This window comes from Cupressus sempervirens, chromosome 3 (assembly GCF_028749045.1).
Source record: "Cupressus sempervirens isolate cs-2001-9-10 chromosome 3, ASM2874904v1, whole genome shotgun sequence".
NCBI classification, from domain to species: Eukaryota; Viridiplantae; Streptophyta; class Pinopsida; order Cupressales; family Cupressaceae; genus Cupressus; species Cupressus sempervirens.
Window position 1 is genome coordinate 288,260,396 of NC_143120.1, and position 7,958 is coordinate 288,268,353.

Below are 7,958 nucleotides of genomic sequence, written 5' to 3' on the forward strand. Positions count from 1 at the left end.
TGGATATGATCTTATAGGCTTGGTATGATTATGAACATTGACTTTATTTGAATACATTGCTATTCTAGTGGTCCAAAAGTTTATACAATTAAATAGAAATTAGTGATCCAATTGGACCAACAAAGGATGAAAGTTATGGTGACAATCCTTCCCAAAATTCAAGTGATTCCATCATGCCTTTTATTTATTAAAATCATGGATCTTGGAAATAGTTCAAAACTTATTTTTATCATAGGTCTTAACTGAGCTTGAATTATGTTATTTTTGGCATGTGATTTTACCATTGTAGAAACACATTAGGTAAAAATATTAACAAGTCCAAGCTAGTGTATTAACCAAAGATAAATCACATGTTGAGTAAAGTGTTGATATGGTAAACTTGATGAACACGCTAATATCATACATGTATATTTACAAGTGATGCAAAAAGAGGTAGGTAGAGAACATGCACATAAAAAAGTAAAAAGAAATAAGGATTGAGGAACGTGAAGAAATAAAGTAGCAACAAAACTAGGTAAGTTGAACGTGTGACAATGATCCTTAACTAGATCTTGTGGATAGAGATTATTTACCAATTTTGCTATGCATTTTTAAGTAGTGACATGCTAAATTCAACTAAGTTCATGCATTTATAGATACATTTTTTTTTTTCAGTTCAACTTTATTCTTATGTTCCAACATCGAGCCCTTTGGGCAATGAACACTCTTATAGTGAGCATTCTAATAGTGAGCCACCCTTCATAAAAATCACCTTAACCCATATCATCTTAATAAGTGTACTATACTTGAGAATAGTTTTTATTGGGGTTTTTCCCATTTAGGTATTCTGTGTAAAATTTTGGTATTCCTTGTATATGTTTCATGTATATGCTTCATCTGAATGCTATTACTTTTATACAAAATATTAAGCAGTTTTAAAATTGTAGAATCGACATTTAGTATGGTTAGAACAATTTTTTTTTAAAATAATTTTTAAATATTAGAAATTAATTTCCAAAAATCAATTTTTAAATATTACCTTTAGAATACTCACTCTTACTATTTCAGTCTATTTAGATGATTGAACATAACCTAATTTCATTAAAGGAAAAATTAACGAAGTTTAACTCAAGTGAATTAAGTAATTAAATCCACATTCTGTAAACCCCTTAAGACCACACAATTTAGTTTTAACTTAGATTAGAAGAGGAATCATTGTTTCCAGTATTACAAAATAATTTCAAATAACCCTGATATTCCAGAGAGGCGAATCCAATGCATTTGGCTTTGCAGATTCGAGCATAATATTAGTTTGGTTATGTTTAAAATTAGGCATCCGTTTTCCTGAAGATTGAACTGAAAACCAACACAAACTAACAGGACTTTAATGGCGAACTCTGTGAAAGCAGTGTTCTCACCAACAGATCTTGGAGTTGCGGGAAACTAGTGGGAATGCGACCATTCACATATAATTTTCGTGGAAATTGGTACTTCTCACTAGCATCAATGACATTTGGAAATCAAAATTTAATTTAAAAAAATGAAAGATGAATCAGTAGGCCGGTATTTCTGCCAAATTATTTGCTAACATTCGTAGTTCTGTTTCTTTTCCGAAGCGAAGAGTTCTACTTGCGCTCCTAGTTTTCCTGATGAAATGCAGATCGAGAAACAAGGGAATTCTAAGAAAAAACAATGTTTTAGCTTTGGCATCTTTATGATGGGATTTCGCTTCACATCAATGCTATCCTCCTCTGTTAAGGCTATATATAAATACTATGTAGGAATGCTGGAAGATTGCGTCAATTTAAGGAGTCTACAAGATGGCAGGAAAATTCATGCCCTTATTCTTACTAAGAGCTTATTACAGGCAGAATCTGTCTTCATCTTAAACCATCTGGTAAACATGTATACCAGGTGCGGTAGTTTGCTCGATGCACGCAAAGTATTTGACAAAATGCTTCAACGTAACGTGTTCTCATGGAATACTATGCTTGCAGGATATACAAGGAATGGGAGGATGGAGGATGCGCGCCAACTGTTTGAAGAAATGGTTGAGCGAGATGCGATATCGTGGAATGCAATGATTGGAGGATATTTGCGCGGGGGTCAGGGTTATGAAGCCATGGGATTTTTTCAGCGAATGCGCCAGCAAGGAGTAATGCTGGACTGGATCACTCTGACAACAGTTGTGGGTATTTGCTCGCGCGAATTGGGTATTAAAGAGGGGGAACAGGTTCATGCCTGTGCTATTAGACTTGGATTTGAGGGCGATGTCTATGTGGAGAACGCGCTTATAGATATGTATGCCAAATTGGGTTGCATGGAAAATGCATACAAAGTGTTCGATACAATGCTTCAGCCAAGTACCGTGTCTTTTAACGCAATGGTGGCTGGTTATGCAAGATGCCACAACATAGAATTTGCCCGTCGATTGTTTGATAAAATGCCAGAGAGAGATCATATATCTTGGACGACAATGATTACAGGATATGCGCAGCTTGGGTTAGCAGACAGTGCACTTCAACTCTTTGCAAAAATGAGGGAGGCTAGTTTGAAAGCTGATCAGTTTACGTTTGGCAGTGTTCTTCATGCATGCGGTTGTATTCTGGATTTGGAACTAGGTAAGCAGGTCCATGCGCAAGCCATTGCAACTGCATATGAATCAGATGTCTTCGTAGGAAGCGCTCTGGTAGACATGTATGGAAAATGCAAGAGCATAGACGATGCACGGCAATTGTTTGATGGAATGCCTAAGCGCAACGTAATTTCATGGACTGCAATCATTGTAGGATATGCCCAAAGTGGGTACGGTGAGGATGCCTTGAAACTTTTTATCCAAATGCTTAGAATGGGGATGAAACCTGACGAATTTGCAGTTGCCAGTGTTCTTAGTGCATGCGCAAACCTTGCTGTCCTGGAAGAGGGCAGACAGATTCATTCATACATCATCACAACTGGACTGGAATCAGGTGTGCCGGTAGGCAATTCTCTCATTACCATGTATTCAAAATGTGGCAGCATTCTTGATGCTCACCGCGTCTTTAACAGTATGATGGGACGAGATGAAATCTCGTGGACTGCGATGATTGTAGGATATGGTCAGCATGGGTGTGGAATCGAAACCCTTAAATTATTTGAACAAATGATATCGGCTGGTATGAAGCCAGACCAGATAACTTTTATTGGTGTTCTCTCAGCTTGTAGTAGAGCGGGCCTAGTGGATGAGGGTCGTACACATTTTGATTCAATGAGGGAAATCCATTGTATAGAACCAACTGTGGAGCATTTTGCTTGTATGATTGACCTTCTAGGACGCGCTGGACACTTGGAGGAGGTAGAGAAGTTTATTGATGAAATGCAATGTGAACTTGATGTTGTTGGATGGGCTACTTTGCTTGGTGTCTGCAGAATTCATGGCAACATATCTCTAGGGAAGCGTGCAGCAAAACATCTTTTTGAGTTGGAACCAGAGAACCCTTCAGCATATGTGCTTTTATCAAATATGTATGCTGCAGGAGAGAGATGGAATGATGTTGCCGATGTTAGAAAAATGATGAAATCTAAAGGAGTGAAAAAGGAGCCCGGATGCAGCTGGATCAGATTCAAGAACAGGGTTCATTCATTTGTGGCAGATGACAGATCACATCCACAAACAGAGGAGATTTATGCAACCCTAGAAAAATTAGCTGAAGAGATGAGAGGCGAAGGATATGTTCCTGAGACGAGCTCTGTGCTGCATGATATAGATGATGATGAGAAAGGACATGCTCTGCACTACCATAGTGAACGACTGGCAATTGCTTTTGCTTTGCTCAATATTCCTCAAGGAATACCTATTAGAATTGTGAAGAATCTCCGAGTTTGTGATGATTGCCATGCCGCCACAAAAGTCATCTCCAAGATTGTATCGCGAGAAATTATAGTTAGGGATTCTAACCGTTACCACCACTTTGTTGATGGATTATGCTCTTGTAGAGATTATTGGTGATGCAAGCAAGAAATTGTGGATTTTTGTGGAAATTAGTAACGGTGTTGCAAGCAAGAAATTGTGGTTTTGTGGAAATTATCAATGGTGTGTGAATGTTGAACTGTTTCCCTGTCGAGATTATTGGTGATGCTTGCAAGAGAATGCGTTCTTTCACAGATTATAAGTCATGCTAGGAGTTCCACTACTGGCCTTCCCTTTGCAGCATATTTCCACCCTTTTTTGAAATACCCAAGTTGGCATTGGATGCATAGCATCAGAGTTTCATGTCTAAATGATTTTGGGGGAATCGACTCATTCAATCTTGTCGTGTGCAAAGATCTTGAAAAGAGCAATAGTTATGAGTAACAACTATGCTTTATCCAAACTGACGCTGTAAAAATTTTGATCTGTTTCATAGAGGTTCAATTTTCAGCTGAAGATAATTAACCATTGAACTACCATGTAAGAGAATTTGATCTTACAAGATAATAAATTTATAAAAAAATTTAAGAAGTATTTTTCCCTGCAGGTTTATCCATTTTGGTCCCACACAATGGAGTGATAAAAATCCCTGCTTGACCAATGTAAAGTTGAAACCAGAGATCATTAGCAAGCAGATATAATGCAAGAACTTGATTTTGTTGGAATGTGCTCTAAACATAGTCAACTCCGATGCAATAGTTTTAAGATGATCCCATGGTGCAGCGATAGCCTGCAAAGCCTCCCAAGTGGGAGGTCATAAGTTTAAATATGCACAAGTCTCATTTTTTTTTCAAAGGATAAGGGACATTACTTAATCTAGCACGGTGGAAGTGAAATAAAAAATTGAAAGAGGATAATTATGATTTCTCCTGACCATTGCATAAAATTTGATGTCCAAAGTCTATATGGTGAAGCTTACTAGAAGAGGTTTGTTTATCTTTAATTTCAGTCCTACTTCTAAGGGAGGGCCATGGATGCAAGCAAAGAATAAGTAAAACAATTGAAAAAAAAACTTGAGAAATCATGCTAAGCATAAGATAACAATTTTTCTTTAAAAAATGTAACATCTTAAATGCAATCTTTATTCTTATAACTATTGTTTTTATCAAGTTTAGCATGGAGTTTATAAATTTAAAAAAATAAAAAAATCTAAAGGTTTGTGGAGGTCATCGCATGAAATTACCAGTTCCATTGCCGCTAATTTGTAAAGAGCTTTCTACAACCTTTGTTATTCCAACAGTTGCTTCACCTTTGTGAATCAAACCATATTCTCAAAATAACAAATATTCCTTTCATAAATTTGTCATAGATGTAGATGAAGATTAGACTATCATAGGAGATGAACATTAATATTATACTACTTGATATGGTTCTATACCATACTAAAGCAAACAATGCCATTACGAATAAGATGAGCTATAACAAGTTACTAACATTAGATTATGTAGGTAGAACTGAAACACTTGGTCTAGATAGAGCCATATGAAATGATTTTAGCCTAATTATACAATGATTGCTTTTCCTTTTTTTGTGATTTTTTGGTTGATATATGGTAAAAAGCCATTGGAGTTTGGATGTGGGATTTACATCTTCTCTTAATTTCTCCTTGGTATCGCTCATTTAACCTCATAAAGGGGGTTTTATTGGCATAACTCTTGTTGGGTTGATGATGCAAGAGTAACCTAGGGTTGTTAGCAATCTCGTTGGAGGGATTTTGGCTTTGAAGTTGAGAACTCAATTGCTGAAGGAGTGCTGCCCGATTGTTATTAGGTGTGTTGTTGGCCGAGGTGCTTGGTCACTGAAGAAGCTCGACATATACTATTGTTGGGCATATATCATTTCTTGGCATATACTATGTTGCTTGCCAATGCTTGTAGGAGCTCGACACTGCTTGGCTAGTGGTTGTTGATGCTTAGTAGTTTGGGCTTGTCGAACAAAGTTCTTGCAGATTTAATCAATCATCTTGGAGCAATTAGTGCATGTGGCATGAGATAGTGACCTAGAGCGATTGTGGGAGTTTGTGTGGACCTATTTGGGTCTTGGTTATTTTTCCTAGGTGTATTTAATAATTGTAGTAAGCCTTCTAAGGTATTTGGCATTTAATCTTTGTTGTAGGCCAACTTGTGGCTTAAATAGATATTTAATGTAAGGGTTTATTTAATGTGTAGCTTACTAGACCATCTTTTGTCTTAGTTGGGCATAAGTAAGGGGGTCTTATGGAGTCTTAGAACATTATTCATCCAGCTTGGAGAAATAGTAGCTAAGAGAAGTGAAGTTTGAGCAAAGCTAGTAGCAAAAGCTTGGGAAACAAGGAAGATTGCTTTGTGGCTTGCGAGCACAAGTTTAGATCTTCTTGAAGGTTTCTACCAAAGTGTTATTGTGTTACAGATCTGGACTAGCTAGGGTATGGGTTAGATCTTGAGGAATCTTGTAAGACTATTACTTGCTTTGTATTTGGTTGTAACCAAGAAAGCCTTACAACTTGACACATTGCATGTAATTAGTTGTTCTATGAATAAAGAATTGAGTTGGGTATCAGATCTTGCATCTTGTGTCGTGTTTCCATTGTTTGGTTATTCATTGGTGGCTAGGAAATTTCTTTAGGGATTATCCTGCCTTGTATTGCATCAGTTGAGATTTCCTTATCTACCCCTATAGTTATAGTGTGTACAACCTTTGAGATAATTGGCAATGCTCTAGGTCAATTCTTAAGGGCCAACACTACTATGTAGGAGACTTTATGGTTGACCTTGGACTCCATCGATTAAGAGGGAATTCCATTTGATGTAGATGTTTCTTTGTACTATGTACTTTGCTTTTGATTGTCTCCATGGTGTTTCATTAATCATCCTCATCTTGAAGGAAAAATGCTCTTCCCTATTACCTTATTGTGTTTCTAGAAGATTCAATAGCTAGCTTAGAGGATTCAGACTCACTTTTGTCCATGCTTGTTACTTGATCCTCTAGGACACACGACTCCTTTGATTCCTTTCAATAATGTTACCAATGCTCAACTTGTTCTATCTAGTGCTTCAAACCATTAAGTGATTGACCTTGCTATGATTTTTGGTGCAAACTACCTCACACTTCAATATCTATTGATACACTAATGAAATTCTAATCTAGCATTCTATCTATATTTTGTATATCACACAATTCTATTGGAGGAATACTAACCTCAAGTCCACAATCATAGTTCTACCATAAACTACAATTTGAAATTCTAGATCTACACACTCAAGGATGCTTTCTTTGATGTACCACTTATGTAGGGGCACTCCACCCTTAGAAACTCCAAAAAATATTAAAATAAGCCAAGATAAAGACAAAATGCTTCACCACTTGCATAGATCGGCAATGCTTGAAGATGCTTGCAAATGCTTGAGGATGCTCACAAATGCTCATAGAGCTTTCTTATATAAGCAAGAGTTGAGGAGGTAGGTATAACTACCTTTGATACAAAAATTAAGTGAATGATTCAAATTAATAAAATCCTAAAGACAATAGTAGACAATGATTCATCAGGGTATGTGTAGGATCATGGTGTGCCAAAAAGTGACAACGTGAAAAATATGTAGTTTTGAAACATCTAAAAGTATTTCAAAATGCACTTTGACTTTTTTCCCACCCATCCTGATACCAAACCTTGCTTGATCAAGTATCTGATTTGAGAATGGGTATCCGATTTGAGAATGGGTATCTGATTTGAGAACGAATATTCGATTTGAGAATGGATGTTAGATTTGAGAATGGGTACCTGATCTATGTACCCAAATCATGGCGCCAAATTCAAATTTAAAGGGAGTGGGGACCAATTTTTAAGTTATATCAACTCCTAGTATAATATAGTTATAGCATAATTGCAGGGGAGGGGGGGCAATTATTATATATAGTTACTAAAATTTATTATATAGTATTAAATAATAATGATTATTTATTATATAATTATTTTATATATAGTTATTAGTTATTATATATTATTATATAATTATATATGATATATATTATTATTATATATTATATATATTAG

General features: G+C 36.2%; 1 pseudogene across 3 annotated transcripts; it reads left to right on the forward strand.

Annotated features, from left to right (window-relative positions):
• The first annotated feature begins 1,180 nt into the window (after positions 1-1,180).
• LOC149566083 (putative pentatricopeptide repeat-containing protein At1g68930 pseudogene) lies at positions 1,181-4,484 on the forward strand (annotated as a pseudogene). 3 transcript variants are annotated; one of them, XR_016362107.1, is made up of 2 exons: positions 1,181-1,466; positions 1,596-4,484. The product of XR_016362107.1 is annotated as a putative pentatricopeptide repeat-containing protein At1g68930 pseudogene, transcript variant X1 (transcript). The 3 variants fall into 3 exon arrangements; XR_016362108.1 differs by having other exon boundaries at positions 1,183-1,893; positions 1,977-4,484; XR_016362109.1 differs by lacking the exon at positions 1,181-1,466 and having other exon boundaries at positions 1,741-1,876; positions 1,977-4,484.
• Positions 4,485-7,958: the final 3,474 nt, after the last annotated feature.